This window comes from Muntiacus reevesi, chromosome 9 (genome assembly GCF_963930625.1).
Source record: "Muntiacus reevesi chromosome 9, mMunRee1.1, whole genome shotgun sequence".
NCBI classification, from domain to species: Eukaryota; Metazoa; Chordata; class Mammalia; order Artiodactyla; family Cervidae; genus Muntiacus; species Muntiacus reevesi.
The window spans coordinates 9323719-9342631 of record NC_089257.1 but is presented as its reverse complement, the minus strand read 5'-3'; the positions used below and the strand labels follow the sequence as shown (position 1 = coordinate 9342631).

The 18913-nt window shown below is 38.7% G+C and overlaps 2 pseudogenes; one reads left to right on the top strand and one right to left on the bottom strand.

The window, feature by feature from the left end:
* Window positions 1-8494: 8494 nt before the first annotated feature.
* Window positions 8495-9864, top strand: LOC136175516 (olfactory receptor 4C12-like; annotated as a pseudogene).
* A 4423-nt stretch (window positions 9865-14287) lies between these two features.
* On the bottom strand, window positions 14288-15217 carry LOC136175035 (olfactory receptor 4C46-like; annotated as a pseudogene).
* Window positions 15218-18913: the final 3696 nt, after the last annotated feature.

Below are 18913 nucleotides of genomic sequence, written 5' to 3'. Positions count from 1 at the left end.
TCCTGGGTGGCCAGACACGGCATGGCTTAGTTTCATTGAGTTAGACATACTGTGGTTCATGTGATCAGATTGGTTAGTTGTCTGTGATTGTGGTTACAGTCTGTCTGCCCTCTGAGGCCCTCTCTCAGCACCCACTGTCTTACTTGGGTTTCTCTTGCCTTGGACGTGGTGTATTTCTTCATGGCTGCTCCAGAAAAGTGCAGCCTCTGCTCTTTCCCTTGGATTATCATGAATGGCCTTTATTACATTGAGATTTGTTTCCTCTATTCCCACATTCTGAAGAGTTTTTGTCACAAATGGGTGAAGAGCTTTGTCAAAAGCTTTCTTTGCCTATATTAAGGTGATTAAGTGATTTTTATCCCTCAATTTGTTAGCCTGGTATATCACATTGATTGCTTTATTGATACTGAACTATCCTTATATCTCTGGGATAAATCCTATTTGATCATGGTGTATGATCCTTTCAACTTACATTGAATTTAGTTGCTAATATTTTGTTGAAGAATTTTGCATCTAGGTTTATTAGTATATTGGCCTATAATTTTCTCTCTTTTTGTGATATTTTTGTCTGGTTTTGGGTGATGCAGGCCTCATAGAGTGGGTTCAGAACCATCCTTTTCCCTGTAAATTTTTTGAAGTAGTTTCAGAAAGACAGGTGCTAAGTCTTCACTAAATGTTTGGTAGAACTTACCTGTGAAGTAATCTGGTCCTGGACTTTTTAATTTTTAATTGAAAGTGTGTGTTAGTTGCTCAGTCGTGTCTGACACTTTGTGACCCTATGAACTGTAACTTTCCAGGTTCCTCTGTCCGTGGAATTCTCCAGGCAAGAATACTGGAGTGGGTTGCCATTTTCTCTTCCAGGGGATCTTCCCAACCCAGTAGTTGACCCCTGGTCTCCTGCATTGCAGGTGGACTCTACCACCTGAGCCACCATAACTTTAATTTTTTATAAAATTATTTAATTTAATTACTGGTAATTGATATGTTCATATTCCCTGTTTTTTCCTAGTTCAGTCTTGCTGGATTGTGCATTGCTAGGAATTTGTCCATTTCTTCTAAGTTGCTTATTTTATTGGCATAAAATTGTTTGCAGTAATCTCTTATGATCCTTTTTGCTTTCTGTGGGATTATTTGTAACTTGTCTTTTTTCAATTTTTGTTTTTATTGATCTGGGCCTTGATGAGTCTGGCTAAAGTTTTGTCAATTTTGCTTATCTTTTCAATGAACCAGGTCTTAGTTTTCATTATTATTATTATTGTTTTTATTATTTTTAGCCTCTTTTCCCATGTATTTCTATTCTGATCATTATGATTTCTTTCCTTGTAATAACTTTGGGACTTGTTTATTTTCTATTTCTTTTAGGTGAATAGTTAGATTGTTAGTTGAGATTTCCCCTGTTTCTTGAAGCAGGCTTCTACTGCTCTAAGCTTCCCTCTTAGAACTGCTTCTGCTGCATCCTATAGACTCCTGGAGGAGGGTCTGGCACCCTGCTCCAGTCTTCTTGCCTGGAGAATCCCCTTGAACAGAGAAGCCTAGTGGACTACAGCCCGCAGAGTCACCCAGAGTGGGACACAACTGAAGCAAGCAGCTAGCACACGTAGATTCTAGGTCATTTTGGTTTTTTGTTTGTTTCTGTTTTAATTTGTCTTCACCCATTTTAAAATTTCTTCTTTCTTTCAGTGATTCATTGGTTGTTTAGTTTTGTATTGTTTAGCCTCCACTTGCTTTTTCAGTTTTTTCCCCCCTATTGTTGATTTCTAGTTTTGTCGTGTTATGGCCAAAAAGTAAATTTCTTGATAGGGTTATACTATTATTACTATTTCCCCTGTTCTCCATCCTCTGCCTGGCCATAATATTTAAATGTAATAGCTGCATCAAGTGGTACAACATGTGACTTAAACCCTCTCCTCTAGGCTGCAGAGTATTTACTAACTCCTATGTGTTGCACTGTCCTGAGGATAATGCATGTGAGGAAAATTTGAAAAGAAATCTTTTTGCCTAGGCAGACTTCTTTTATTGAATGACCAGTGGAATTCCCAAAAGTCTAAAATAGTCAGTGAGAAGGCATATGATTATATGTTTCTATATTTCTACACCGGAAGTGTTGGTACTAGAATATTAAACTCATTTGTTCCCCAACTCTAGATATCACACTTACTGAAAATATAGCAAGTCCCAAGGTTCCTGTAGATAGCGTATGTCCCGATGTGTTTATAGTACAGCTGAGAGCTTGACTCAGAACCTCACCCTCGTCTGGTGACCTTAGCTAGTGAGGAGATGCTCTCAGGGATATGCAACCTCGATAAAACCCCATGGAATTGTTCACATAGTGTTTACTATCCTCTATGTCTCAGTTCATGATACCCTAAGGCTTACACGAGGATTGCTTTCTCACACAAATTTCCAACCAGGAATGGAAACTGTTATTGCATTAGTTGAAAGTTCATGGAGAAGAACCAACCAGGTGAAGATGTACTATGTGTAGACAAATTCTCCAAAATATTTGTTTCTAAGGCAAAATCTTAAAAAAAAAAAAAAAAAAAAAAAAAACAACCACAGAAATAATTAATTCCTAGGAGGGCAAAGCCTTAGATATTAATAGAAAAATCAGTCTTTTAACATTGTCTGTATCCTCTTTAAACACTAAGATTCAAGAAGAAGCTGTTTTCTTATTCTAAGAGCAGAATAAGAGGAGCTTATTAAGAATTGAAATATTTCTATTTCTCATTGTGGAATCATGAATCTAAGTGCTGAAGATCAGAAGATTCTCCTTAGTACCTAAGAAGTTTGGGTTTCAAATTTATCACAGCATTTTATTTTCCTTTGATGTGAATTTCCAAGACAGTGGAGCTTTGAAAATGTTTGCTGAATCCGTTTGAATAAATCTGTGCCGTCTTGACATTCTCTACTTCCTGTAGAATCGTCCAGTCAGTGGGAAGACTTGAAAAACATCCATTACATGACATGATACTTGAGTAGCTACAAATAATGATTATTTCTTATTCCTGAGTACACTGATCATTCTTCTTAAGGACAGAGGCCACCATAGTAAGTTAACTAGCACTATTGATTTTTAATCTGGTTTTTACATTTCCATTTTCTTCTAAGGGGTTTAGAATTAAAATAATTAAAGTTTTCCTTCCTGATATTGATGGTTTTAGATGTTTTAGGATATTTTCCAGAAATATTTGTTTTTCTCACTGTTTATGAGTTTAACTATATTAATAAGAAATAGGTTTATGATTTATGGATTCCCATGGAGAATCAATGGGAGAGAGAAGGACAGCACTTGGAGTTTGCTTTTTTTTGCAGAAAAACTCAGTTCAAAAACCAAAGAGAAAATGAATTAAAATATGACATTAAAAATGTACCCTCTGCTGTGAATCAGTCAGTTCAGCCATTCAGGCATGTCTGACTCTTCAGGCCTCCCTGTCCATCACCAACTCCCAGAGTTTACTTAAACTCATGTCCATTGAGTTAGTGATGCTATCCAACCATCTCATCCTCTGTCGTCCCCTTCTCCTCCTGCCTTCAATCTTTCCCAGCATCAGGGTCTTTTCAAATAAGTCAGCTGTTTGCTTCAGGTGGCCTGCTGTGATTGTGAGTCTTTATTAAACTCCAAGCTCAAAGGCTATTTTATTCTAATCCTATTCAAACGTTGGTGGATCTTGTTAGATCTTATTTTTGCTTCAGTGTACATGGTCCCAGTAGCATGACTGAATTTCTGTTCCCCTGAACTGGACTTCCCTGGTGGCTCAGTGGTAAAGAGTCCATTTGCTAAAGAAAGAGATGCAAGAGATGCAGATTTGATCCTTAGGTTGGGAAGATCCTCTGGAGTAGGAAATGGCAGCCCACTCCAGTGTTCTTGTCTGGAAAATTCCATGGACAAAGCAGCCTGGCGGGCTGCAGTCCATGGGGTCGCAAAGACTTGGACATGACTGAACACACACACACACACACACACACACACACACACACACACACACGACCTTAGACTTTCGTCTTTTTCTTAGAGAGTCAAAACAGGTATTGCTAAATACGAGAGATGAAAGCTAATTCTCTTTGTCACTGTATGGTGATTTTTTTTCCTTGTATACCGTCACTTTAAGGTGTCTGAACAGAGTAAGATGTGTTGCTGCGAAAAAAAAATTACTGTTTTGGGCATTAGAAGATTTGGATTCTTGTGTTCTACAGATCAGTTAGCTGTGTTTCTTTCTGGATCTCAGTTTCCTCATCTTTAAAGAGGATCAGGACATTTGGTCCCATCACTTCATGGCAAATAGATGGGGAAGCAATGGAAATAGTGACACATTTTATTTTCTTGAGCTCCAAAATCACTGCAGATTGTGACTATAGCCATGAAATTAAAAGATGCTTGCTCTTTGGAAGAAAAGCTATGACACTAGACAGCATATTAAAAAGCAGAGACATTACTTTGCCAACAAAGGTCCATCTAGTCTAAGTTATGGTTTTTCCAGTAATCATGTATGGATGTTAGAATTGGAACATAAAGAAAGTTGAGTGCTGAAGAATTGATGCATTTGAACTGTGGTGTTAGAGAAGATGCTTGAGAGTCCCTTGGACAGCAAGACAATCCAACCAGTCAATCCTCAAGGAAATCAGTCCTGAATGTTCATTGGCAGAATTGATGCTGAAGCTGAAATTCCAATACTTTGGCCTACTGATGCAAAGAACTGACTCATGTGAAAAGACCTTGATGCTGGGAAAGATTGAGGGCAGGAGGAGAAAGGGATGACAGAGGATGAGATGGTTGGATGGAATCACTGACTCGATGGACAAGAATTTGAGCAAGCTCCAGATTTGGTGATGGACAGGGAGGCCTGGCGTGCTGTAGTCCATGTGGTTCTCAAAGAGTCGGATATGACTGAGCAACTGAACTGAACTGAACTGATGAGATTATAAAGTGCAAAGTACTGGGAGTTTTTTTGTGTACACAATTCTAGGTCTTTTCCAATCGACTCTGGATCCCATTAACATCTTTCACTGTATTTCATAGGTTAGCAAAAGAATGGCCATGGATTTCATGTGGTCACCGGTGGTCATGTCTAAACTTTGACATTGCTGATTCCCAGAAGTAAGCTGGATTCCTCCTGGAGAGGCACTCAGTGGTAAAGAGCTAGAGACAGGCGTCCTGGATTTGAATATAGTCTTCTCTATTAAGTTTTCCATCATCATTACTTTGGGCAAGTCATTCATCTTCTTGTAACCACAGTTTCTTCTTCTTTACAATACAGACAACAGTACACCAACCTCACAAGGATCATTTGAAAGACCACGTACATGTAAAGTATTTAGTATAATGCCTAGTACATTGTGAAACTCAACAAAATTGACAGTTATTATAGAAATGCCATGGTGTAAAAAATAAATCTCTGCATTCTATAAAGATTGAGAAAAACAGACTTATAGGAAAAGTGCATTTCCCAATATTTGAGTATACTGAATGTAATCAAGTAACAAAGATTTCCCTGCTTAAGAAGTAGTGTGTCTCCTGTAGTTCTTACCTCTCAATTGCAGTCTGGGTGCCATTTTATGGAAGGTCAAGATTAGTTTGCTATATTATAACTTTTGGCCATTTCTCATTTTTCCAAAATTATGAGTATTAGAGAATATGAGTGGAAATAGGAACAGAATTGGTCTTTGGACTAAGACAAAAAAACCAAAAACCTGAATATTATCCTGTGTTTGGGTCTATCAATGAAGAGAGGACATCAAAAATGTCCCCTGAGCTGTTTCATTTGTGAGTTGGTTATTGTGTTGTGTGGGATAAAAGGAACTGATATAAATTGTAAAAGAGATCTGTTTTAAAAGTAACTGCTTCAAAGTTTGCAAGAAACTGAAGTAATAAGTGAAATAATGAGGATGAATGGGTTAAGTTTGGGATTTTCTGTCTGATTTTGATCATGAAATCCAACCTTTGGTACAGACCATTTGGAAAGTATAAAAATATATCAGTTGGTTCTTGGTTCTCCCAGGTGCCATCTTCTCCAGAGAAGAGCTGGCAATTAGAAGTGCACACAAAATTTCTTCTCAAGTGTTCTTGTCCCTGGAAGGATTCTCTGATGCCCTGGGCTATCCAGAAGGGAGCCCACTATGGGGGCTTGGAACTCTAAAGATAGCTTCTCAATGAAGGCTTTGTGAGATTATCTGGAAGAGTTCCCTGGTGCAGAGAATCTGGGGCTTCCCTGGTGGCTCAGATGGTAAGGCATCTGCCTGTGATGCAGGAGTCCTGGGTTCAATCCCTGGGTCTGGAAGATCCCAGGGAGAAGGGAATGGCAACCCACTCTAGGACTCTTGCCTGGAAAATTCCATGGACAGAGGAGCCTGGTAGGCTACAGTCCATGGGACCACAAAGAGTTGAACAAGACTGAGCAACTTCACTGGAAGAGTTACCTTGCCCACTTGTAACATAGGTCATTCATTTTACCCTTCACTGCCTATTTGCTTTAAAAATACATAAATATAAAGAGAATAATGAAATCTTAGTTACTGTAAAATGAAAAGATTAATAATTACAATACTTAGTTGTATGTGTGCGTGCTAAGTCATTTCAGTTATGTCTGACCCTTTGCGACCCTATGGACTGTAGCCTACGGGTTCTTATGTCCATGGGATTCTCCAGACAAGCATCCAGGAGTGGGTTGCTATGCCCTTCTCCAGGGGATCTTCCCAACCCAGGGATCAAACACACATCTCTTATGTCTTCTGCATTGGCACGCAGGTTCTTTACCACTAGTGCCATCTGGGAAGCCCACTTAGTTATATATATTACCTTAAACTTGACTTGACTAATACATGGATTCCTCATCAAGGAAAAGTAAATAGACTTTGCATTACAGTGATCTGGTTGATGACTGAGACTAGGCTTATTACTTGTTAGCATTAATGGCATATGTTAAAACTGGTGATCAATAATTTTTAGATGGTAGACTAAAGACAGCATCTAGGATGACTAAAAGTGGTCCATGGGGCAGCTGGGGCAGACTCACCCCCTGCCCTGATCCTCTAAATGTGTTAGAGTCAGTGAGGCCCTCATTCTGTGTTCATTTCGTGAACTGATAGCAGTAACTTTATGAGCACATTAAAGTGATCTCCTCAAATATTAATATATTCAGATCATATATTTTTGGGGTCCCACAATATACCAGTACACAACTTTCTATATTTCTTTTCCCATACATATACCATTCAATTAAAAAATTCATATAGCTAACAAAGACATGAAAAGATGCTCAACATCACTCATTATTAGAGAAATGCAAATCAAAACCACAATGCGGTACCATTACATGCCAGTCAGGATGGCTGCTATCCAAAAGTCTACAAGCAATAAATGCTGGAGAGGGTGTGGAGAAAAGGGAACCCTCTTACACTGTTGGTGGGAATGCAAACTAGTACAGCCGCTATGGAAAACAGTGTGGAGATTTCTTAAACAAACTGGAAATAGAACTGCCATATGACCCAGCAATCCCACTTCTGGGCATACACACCGAGGAATCCAGATCTGAAAGAGACACATGCACCCCAATGTTCATCGCAGCACTGTTTATAATAGCCAGGACATGGAAGCAGCCTAGATGCCCATCAACAGATGAATGGATAAGGAAGCTGTGGTACGTATACACCATGGAATATTACTCAGCCATTACAAAGAATTCATTTGAATCAGTTCTAATGAGATGGATGAAACTGGAGCCCATTATACAGAGTGAAGTAAGCCAGAAAGATAAAGAACATTACAGCATACTAACACATATATATGGAATTTAGAAAGATGGTAACGATAACCCTATATGCAAAACAGAAAAAGAGACACAGAAGTACAGAACAGACTTTTGAACTCTGTGGGAGAAGGTGAGGGTGGGATGTTTCGAAAGAACAGCATGTATATTATCTAGGGTGAAACAGATCACCAGCCCAGGTGGGATGCATGAGACAAGGGCTCGGGCGTGGTGCACTGGGAGGACCCAGAGGAGTCGGGTGGAGAGGGAGGTGAGAGGGGGGATCGGGATGGGGAATACGTGTAACTCTATGGCTGATTCATGTCAATGTATGACAAAACCCACTGCAATGTTGTGAAGTAATTAGCCTCCAACTAATAAAAAAAATTAAAAAAAAAATAAAAGGTAGGCTTTCCAGGAAAAAAAAAATTCATTGTTTCAACCTAAGGCCTCCAAGAAAAAAACATGTAAGTTATATGTATTTTCTGATTAAAATTAGTAATGTAAGCTCCATAATTTTGGAAAATACTAAAAAATGTAAAAAAAAATCTAAGAGAGTCAACTAAGAGAAATTTTGGTGCATGAGTTACTAGACAGTTTGGGGAAAAGAAGGAATCATTTGTGATATTGTCCGAGTACTGTTAAAAGGTAGCATTTTGCAGTAATTCATTCTTTTATATTCCCTTTTCCTTTTTTTCTTTCTTAAAAGTAAAGTGTTCCTTGCCAGTGTTTACATTACCCGCACCACATAGATGCGGAATGAAAGGAATGTGACTGTGTTCATTCTAGTAGGTCTTACACAGGACCCCCAAATGCAAAAGGTAGTGTTTGTGGTGTTTTTGGTCTTGTACATGGTAACCCTCTCAGGCAACCTGCTCGTCGTGGTCACCATCACCACCAGCCAGGCTCTGAACTCCCCCATGTACTTCTTCCTGACCCACCTTTCCTTGATAGACACAATTTACTCTTCTTCTTCGGCTCCTAAGTTGATTGTGGACTCCCTTCATGAGCTCAAGACAATCTCCTTTCATGGGTGTATGGCTCAGGTCTATGCAGAACACGTTTTTGGTGCTGCTGAGATCATCCTGCTGACGGAGATGGCCTATGACCGCCACGTGGCCATCTGCAGACCTCTGCGCTACACGGCCATCGTGAGCCGCAGGCTGTGCCTCCTCCTGCTGGGGTGGCCTGGACCGGAGGGTTTCTCCACGCAAGCGTTCAGACCCTCTTTACAGCCCGGCTGCCCTTCTGTGGCCCCAGTGTCATAGACCACTTCATGTGTGACTTGTACCCTTTGTTGCAGCTTGTCTGCGTGGACACCCACATCCTTGGCCTCTTTGTTGCTGCCAACAGTGGGTTCATCTGCCTGTTAAGCCTCCTTCTCCTGTTGGTCTCCTATGTGGTCATCTGGCGCTCCCTGAGGGCTCACAGTTTGCAGGGGAGACGCAGAGCCCTTTCTACATGTGGCTCTCACATCACGGTGGTTGTGTTATTCTTCGTGCCCTGCGTGTTTGTGTATCAACGCCCAGTCGCCACTCTGCCCATTGATAAAGCTGTTGCTGTCTTTTACACTATGGTGGCCCCTATGTTAAATCCTTTAATCTATACCCTCAGAAATGCTGAGGTTAAACGTGCTATGAAGAAACTCTGGAAGAAAAAAGTGACTTCATGTATTCCCCATCCCTATCCCCTCTCCCACCTCCCTCTCCACACGACCCCTCTGGGTCTTCCCAGTAAATCCATGGCTGATTCATGTCAATGTATGGCAAAACCCACTACAATATTGTAAAGTAATTAGCCTCCAACTAATAAAAATAAATAGAAAGAAATAAGAAAAAAGTGACTTCAGGTAATAGTTAAACAGAATCATTAAACGTTACGGATAGAAGTAATAGAAGTACTCTAGTCCAAGCCTCTTGATGATATATCAAATTTAACAAAGGAATGAATAACACTTGCTGATTGCCACTTAAGCACAAGAACTAAAGCTTGGGTTGGAATCCAGACTTACTGTCTCCCATCTCACTCTCCTTATCACAACTTAATGCACCTTAATCAATAAATACTTATCTATTCACAGGAAATCTGGAAATATCTTCAGAAGGTGAAAAGTACAAATTGAGAGTTTTGAATTGGTCTTATTACATAGCATGGAGATGGGTTGGTTACTACTGATTATTAACACATGCCTAATGATACTCCTTTACTTTGGACTCTGGCCTCAATATAGAATTTTTTGTGTGAATGTTCTTGTTTATTAAATCTTGGTTGTACAGTAAAAGAAATACTAATTATGACATGCTTATAAGACTAGCATTGTATTACGTATTTTCCATATTGTATTAGGTGGGGTCCAGTCAGGGAACGGAACAGAGTGATTTTAACTGAAAAAGTTCACATGCAATCAATAATTATGTCAGGGTTCTAACTAAAAAGGGTAATGAGCTCTCCAAAAAAAGCCCTTTGACTGAGAAATGAGCACCCAAAGAAGGAATTCATTTTGAATGTGGACTTCCTTCCCAGGCCGGGATTTCAATCTTTTGGAGAGAGTGTAGATTTTGCCCATGGATGAGGGATGGCATGTTTGACCAAACTTCAAGTTAGTGGTAGAACTGAGATACATACTGAGTTATTACTTTGTCCACATACTTTTTACTCATTAAACGCAACTCTAGGGTGTCTTTCCAGGCAGTTTGGACAGAAATGAGGTAATGAAACTGGTGATATTTATTTAAAAAAAAACTTGACATGGTTTCCCATTGAGCCTGATCCGATGGTCCCAGAGATGATCATTCGTTCATCAGCTGTAACAGTGATCTCTACTCACATTGCACTTCATTGCTTATGCTACTTTTACTTTTTTCCCTTGAAGTTCTGGTTCTTATATCACAAGACAGTTTTAATTCTCATTAAAACAGTTAAAATACTGTTCTTTTATCAGTTCTAATTCTCTCTTCTTTTGCATCCATGTACCCGTGTTCCCAGACCAGCCTGCTGCCACCACCAACTCATTCCCATATGTTTTTGTGCTTTTCTGTTGCTAATCACTGCTGTCAGCAGTTGCGGTTATGCCAAACTACACTCACATTTATAATTTTTATGAACAGTTTTGATTTGTGAAAATAATAATTGAAAACATTGGTATCTTTATGTTAAGTTACCAACAGCATATTATATAATAATTACATCATATAATTTGGCCTCTAATTTTTAAAATAAAAGCTTTTTCATATGTGAGGAAACCTATATAACACTTTATTTTATTCATATTTAAACATTAAACTGGGCACACACATTTCTACAGATCCTCACAGTTTTTTATTAAAATTAGTTTTAATCAGAGTATAGTTGCTCTACAATGTTGCGTTAGTTTCTTGATGTACAGCAAAGTGAGTCAGTCATGCACATACGCATGTCCCCTCTTGTTAGGATTTCCTGTCCATTTAGGTCACCACTGAATAGAGTTCTCTGTGCTATACTGCGGGTTCTTATTATTTGTTTCATGCATAGTAGAGTGTATATGTCAGTCCCAATCTCCCAGCTCTTTCCACTCCCCCTTCTCCACTTGGTAACCGTGTTTGTTCTCTATTATATGTGACTCTATTTTTGCTTTGCAAATAAGTTCATCTGTACCGTTTTTTTAGATTACACATGTAAGTGATATTATTTAATGTTTGTTTTTCTCTTTCTGATTTACTTCACTCTGTGTGAGAGTCTCTAGGTCCGTCCACATCTCCGTGAATGGCACGGTTTCATTTCTTAGGGCTGATTATATTCCATTGTATATATGTACCACATATTCTTTATCCAGTCTCTGTTGATGGGCATCTAGGTTGCTTCTATGCCCTGGCTGTTGTAAACAGTGCTGTAATGAACATTGGGGTGCGTTCGTCCCTTCAAATTGTGCTTTGCTCTGGATATGTTCCTAGGAGTTGGATCACTGAATCATATTAGTTTTTTAAGGAACCTCGTACAGTTTTCCATAGTGGCTGTACAAATTTCTATTCCCTACACATTTCATGGTACCTTATCCTTCCACTATTTTATAATTTATAACACCTTGTTGTAATTTTTTACTTCCTCTTGGGAATTTTTCAATGGATCTTAAGCTTTTTGAAGACAGAATCCAGGTCTCTCTCTCTCTCTCTCTCTCTCTCTCTCTCTTTTTTTTACCATTGCAACCCCAGCAATTATGAACATCTGATATAGTGTGCTCAAAATGCTTTTAGTGAATTAAGACAAAAAAGAGTAAAAGGAGTGCATTTATCTTGAAATTGCTTTGTATGTAGACAGAGCCATGCATTTTTAAAAACAGCTTTTAACAATGAAATGTTACTGAAAAGTAAATAGATTAACTGTAGAATATAGCTTAAAGAGCTCATATTAATAAGATAGAAAATCTTGCTGAGAGCAGGGAGAATATTAAGATAAGCTATTAGTTCATATGCTGAGAAATGTAGTTTAAATTTCTTTCTCATCCTCAGTTTAAACAGGAATAAAAGCAAATTGTAGTCCCCCCTGAGGTCAAGCCAGACTTTTCCTTGAAGTTCAATCAACTTAAAGGAGAAAGGAATTCCCTCGCCTCTAGTACTACTTCTTTCATTTTAGTGAAGTTAATTGTTCTCCTTTATATGTTCACCCACACATTCAATATTTACCATGCATATGATATTGTGGTATCTTGTAGAAACTATTGCTATATAGCAGGCATGTACTTTACAGTACTTTACAGAGTGTGACTGTATATGGGAAAGACAGAAATGCTTTTATGACATCAGAATGTCCTTTTATCTGAGTCTTTACTCTTTCTGATGTGTGACCGGCAGAGCCTGGGTTATATGAGCAATGCCAAAGGGTGCCGAAGGCTGCAAGGGAATTTGGAAATGGTGTAACATTCATTATCCACCCCTTGGAGGGAGACAGGGCCAGTGCGTTTATAGTGTTAAATAGTTACATACTATAATATTACATGTACCATGTGACTGTAAATTGTGATATATAAAAACAACCATAGTTATTAATGAAAAATTATTAGATTTTTAGTGATAATGATCCAACACATACTCTGTTAAGCAGAGGTTCTGGCTCAGTAAATGGTTAGCAGCATAATTATCTAAACATTGTGTCATCATTGCCTGGAAGTTCATTGAAGTTCAGTGCCTGACCTGGGAAATTAGTCAATCTTGGTTACTGGCTTTCCAATACATCTGCTTTGATGCTTTTCTCTTTAGGACACTTTTTGATACTTTCCTTTTTCTGCTTCCCAGGTGGTGCTAGTGATAAAGAATCTGCCTGCCAATGCAGGAGAGTTAAGAGACATAATTTCAATCCCCTAGTTGGGAAGATTCCCCTTTAGTAGGAATGGCAAGCCACTCCACTCTTCTTGTCTGGGAATCACAAGCACAGAGAGGGGCCTACAGTCCATGGGGTCACAAAGAATTGGACAGGATTGAGCATGCATGTATGCAACATATCTTTATGCATACCTTCTTGGGTTATTTTAGAAATTATTTGTTATTGTTCAGTCACCCAGTTGTGTCCGACTATTTGTGATGCCATGGACTGCAGCACGCCATGCCTCCTGTCCCTCGTCATCTCCCAGAGTTTGCCCAAGTTCATGTTTATTGCATCAGTGATGCCATCCAGCCATCTCATCCTCTGATGCCCTCTTCTCCTTTTGCCCTCAATCTTTCCCAGCACCAGGGACTTTTCCAATGAGTTGTCTGGAACTTCAGCTTCAGCATCAGTCCTTCCAGTGAATATTCAGGGTTGATTTCCCTTAAGATTGTCCAGTTTGATCTCCCTGCTGTCCAAGGGACACACAATTTGAAGATGTTCTGCCTTCTTTATGGTCTAGCTGTCAGAACAGTACGTGACCACTGGGAAGACCATAGCCTTGACTATCCGGAGCTTTGTTGGCAAATCATTGCCTTCCTGCCAAGAAGCATGATTTCATGTCTGCAGTAACCGTCTGCAGTGATTTTGGAGCCCACTAAGAGGAAATCTGTTACTATTTCTACCTTTTCCCCTTATACTTGCCATGCAGTAATGGGGCCGGGTGCTATCATCTTAGTTTTTTTTAATATTTAGTTTTAAGCTGGCTCTTTCACTCTCTTTCTTCATCAAGGGGCTATTTATCTCTTCCTCATCAAGAGGCTATTTAGCTTCTCTTTGCTTTCTGTCACTAGAGTGGTATCATCCGTATATCTGAGGTTGTGATGAATTATAGAAATTATTACTTGATGGCAATAAATTCCATTATTTCTTTAATTTGTTATTAGAAGAAAAACCTGTGAATTTATGTAACTGGTTGAAGCTAGTAAAACTAAACCCGAATCTGGTAGAATTTCAAGCATATGGAAAGAGTAGTTATGGGTCATTTTTCTCTCTTTTCTTGCACTCATTTCTGATCTACTCAACGCAGAATCTGTGATTTGTAGCAGTTATTTTTTTTTCTTTATCCCATAAGTATTCCTTGCTGAGATCATCCATGATGTCCTTCTGACCATTGCCTCTATTGAATCAATGTTGTGTTCCAAGCAGATTTATTTATCACGTAAAATTTCTTTCCTACTACACAATTTCCTAATGGCATTTTTCATCTGGGCATTTCTCAAAGTATAGATTAAGGGATTTAACATTGGTGTGATGATAGTGTAGAATAAAGCAACTGCTTTATCAATGGCTAAAGTAGCGGCAGGTCTCATGTACACAAATACACAAGGCACAAAGAATAAGATGACCACTGTGATGTGGGAGACACAGGTGGACAGAGCCTTGCGCCTCGCCTGTAAGCTATATGTCCTTAGGGAACGCAAGATGACCACATAGGAGACCATCAAAAGGAGGAAGTTTAATAGGCAGATGAAGCCACTGTTGGCAGCGACAAAGAGCCCTAGAGTGTGGGTATCAGTGCAGGCAAGACTGAGCAAAGGGTTCAGGTCACACATAAAGTGGTCTATGACGTTAGGGCCACAGAAGGGCAAGCGGAAGATGAAGAGGATCTGTATGGTTGCGTGAAGAAAGCCTCCCACCCACACCACTCCCACTGGAAGTCCACACACTCACCGATTCATGATGGCTGTATAGTGCAAGGGCTTGCAGATGGCCACGAAACGATCATAGGCCATCACAGTAAGAAGGATGCCCTCAGCTCCTCCAAAGAAATGTTCCCCAAAAATTTGGGTCATGCATCCATTGAATAGGATAGTTTTACTTTCATGGAGTGAATCTACGATCAACTTGGGAGTATTGACGGAAGAATAAGAGGCATCAATAAAGGAGAGATAAGCTAGGAAAAAGTACATGGGGGATTCCAGTAACGAACTGGTAGTAATGGTGACCACGATGAGCATATTTCCTACCACAGTGATGATATAGATGACCAAAAAAGCAGCAAATATGACTTTCTGCATCTTTGGATTCGGTGTGAGCCCCAGTAGAACAAACTCTGTCACATTGTTCCTGTTCTCCATGTGTTTCCTGTGATGGGTAATTGCATTACCTGAAGAGAAAACATATTTTATTAATGCACCCTTGGGTTTATGAAACTTCTCATTCTAATATATAATAATTTTAGAAAATTCTATCAAGTATTGAATTCTTTTGATTCGTGTGTGTGTGCTTGTATTGAAAAGATTGTGAGTTCTTCATGATTAATCTCATTGCTTCCCAGGTGAAGTCCTTATTAAGATTGTAGAAATGAATAAATTTTGTAAACATACAGGCAGGAGACCTGCTGTGTACACTTTCTCATTCCAGGTTACTAAGAGTTTGACACAGGACATCACATACATAATAGCAATAAATCCTGAAAAGGAGGTAGAAGTTTGGTGTAAAGTCTATAAGTGAAAAGCTATAAAATTTTCATTTTAGTCTTTTGGAAATGGGGAATCATGAAAACTGAGACTATGGGTGAATTGGTGAATAGGAATATGAAGCGGAATCTTGGATGTTATTCTAGTAAAGATCTTTGTTTGTCTTGGATGAAATGGCCTGTAATTAAGTAAGGGGGTGGAAGGCAGACACAAGAACCCAAGTTGTATTAATAGACTGCTGATAATGATTGCGTAAGGAGCAACAGAACATTGGTGATGGGAATCTAAGGAATGGATACCAGAGGAACTTAGAAGTAGTCGTAATGCATGCTTCCTAAGTCCAGTAACTTTACAACAGCTAATAATGCATACTTTAAAATAATTGATTTCTGTATGCCCAAGATAGTAGCCATTGTTTTGTACGTATCCCTTTTCATGTGATAACAACCTGTGTGCTTGGTAAAATATCATCCACTTTGCAGCTGAGGATGCAATCTCAGAAACTAGTGTTAGTAGTTGTAATAACAAGGATAATATTAACTAAAACCTATCCAACACTTGGTGCGTGCTAAATGATTTTGCAAACGTTTGCTATTTTAACCCTTAGTGCAAACTTAAAGGTGGTTACTGCTATCATTCTATACCTATTTTTATACATTAGGAAATAAAAGCATAAAAAGTTAAGGATTCTCCTTAGGATCAAGCGTTAATAAAGGGGAGGACCAAGGTTAGATCAGATTACACTTGTTAATTTTTTTCTCTCTCCAAATTCTTAACCCATGCTCTGTTTCACTATGTTAAAATAAACAATGTTGAACTAGTAATCTTTTTTCTGAGATGACTGTAATGATTATAATCACATTAGTACTACTAATACACTAATATTTCAGAGGCAGGTTTATATGCAGCAGTTTAATCAGTTCACACACACACACACACACACACACACACACATACACACCATAATAACATACTGGGACCCCCAAATGTTAAGAAAAATGTGGTGCTTCTTTCATTGAACAGCCCTTTTATCTTGGCCTCTCTCTTAGCCCCAAATATTTCCTCCTTTATCTCCTTACAAAATATGAACTCACAGACACTTCTGAAAAATATCTAAAGTGATTATCCCAGTGGTTAAGTGATTTTGTTTGAGAATTAGAAAAACCAGATTAGTTCCTGGTTCTTCTCTCTTCCCTTCCCTAATCTGGGTACATTACCTTAACACATTATATTCTGTTTCTTCATCTGTGACCTGAGAATGAGATCCAGCTCACAGGCTGTTATAGGAATTATTTGAGGTGACATATATGGCATCCTCATTATGGTGTTTGGAATACACATAGCTCTTCTATTAATTTTATCGCTGTGTGTACAACTAGGAGGTAGAAAGTATTGACAGCTTGAGTAATAATATGACTTAACTATGCAGTGATCTCAGGAAGAATCATTACCAATTTTACCCTCAAGGAATCCCCCCAAACTCATATTATTCATAATAGTTGATCCCTGGAGAGGTTCTCTATGCTTGTGTTAGAACTAACAGCTGATGATTTATGTCATTTAATATTCATGAATGTCTTCCATGTGTGTAAAATGTAGTCTAATTTGTTCTCATTTATGATCAGTCTTCCTTATTAAAGGAGATATCTAAGGCAAAAAGTTTGGTGCCTAGTATTAGGGAGCTGGGTCCTACAATTTGCTTGATTTCTATTAGTCTCAAATTTTTCAACCATCAAGTTAGGTTAAGGATAACTATAGCAAATGAAGAAACAGACAAAGGATTAATCTCAAAAATATACAAGCAACTCCTGAAGCTCAATTCCAGAAAAATAAATGACCCAATCAAAAAATGGGCCAAAGAACTAAACAGACATTTCTCCAAAGAAGACATACAGATGGCTAACAAACACATGAAAAGATGCTCAACATCACTCATTATCAGAGAAATGCAAATCAAAACCACAATGAGATACCATTACACGCCAGTCAGGATGGCTGCTATCCAAAAGTCTACAAGCAATAAATGCTGGAGAGGGTGTGGAGAAAACGGAACCCTCTTACACTGTTGGTGGGAATGCAAACTAGTACAGCCACTATGGAAAACAGTGTGGAGATTTCTTAAAAAACTGGAAATAGAACTGCCATATGACCCAGCAATACCACTTCTGGGCATACACACCGAGGAAACCAGATCTGAAAGAGACACGTGCACCCCAATGTTCATCGCAGCACTGTTTATAATAGCCAGGACATGGAAGCAACCCAGATGCCCATCAGCAGATGAATGGATAAGGAAGCTGTGATACATATACACCATGGAATATTACTCAGCCGTTAAAAAGAATTCATTTGAATCAGTTCTAATGAGATGGACGAAACTGGAGCCCATTATACAGAGTGAAGTAAGCCAGAAAGATAAAGAACATTACAGCATACTAACACATATATATGGAATTTAGAAAGATGGTAACGATGGCCCTATATGCAAAACAGAAAAAGAAACACAGAAGTACAGAACAGACTTTTGAACTCTGTGGGAGAAGGTGAGGGTGGGATGTTTCAAAAGAACAGCATGTATATTATCTAGGGTGAATCAGATCACTAGCCCAGGTGGGATGCATGAGACAAGTGCTCGGGCCTGGTGCACTGGGAGGACCCAGAGGTGTCGGGTGGAGAGGGAGGTGGGAGGGGGGATCGGGATGGGGAATACGTGTAACTCAATGGCTGATTCGTGTCAATGTATGACAAAACCCACTGAAATGTTGTGAAGTAATTGGCCTCCAACTAATAAAATAAAATTTAAAAAAAAAAAAAAAAAGGATAACTATAAACCATCTCTTCAATAATTGGGATAAGGATGAAATACTTTATTACTGTATCTGAAAAGTGCTGAGAAATAATGAGTACAATACATGGTAAGTAAGAATCTTTAATAAGCAGCAGCACTGTTTAAAAACTTACCTTAGTTTCTGAGATGGTCTTAATGACGTTTTGGGGTGTTTAGAAACAATCTTATTTCCAGACTGACTGCTTCTTGTAATAAGTAATTCTCAGTATAAAATATCTGTAACATCTGAGATGTCATATATAGGGAGATCTTATTCAGGTAATTCACTATTAAATGAACAACTGTATACATTGAACGTGTTCAATTTTTTTTTTTTTTGTATGTCAGGTATACATCAATAAAATTGCTAAAAAAGGAAGTGATCTTATAAGACTAAACCTTTACATCTATCCTTAAACTTCAAAATTTCTTCACATAAATTCTGTTAAAATATGTTTTCTAGTTTTTACTTTAGAGTGGGTTCTCTTGAAACGCTATGGAGGAGTGACCTTAAATGAAGGACTCTG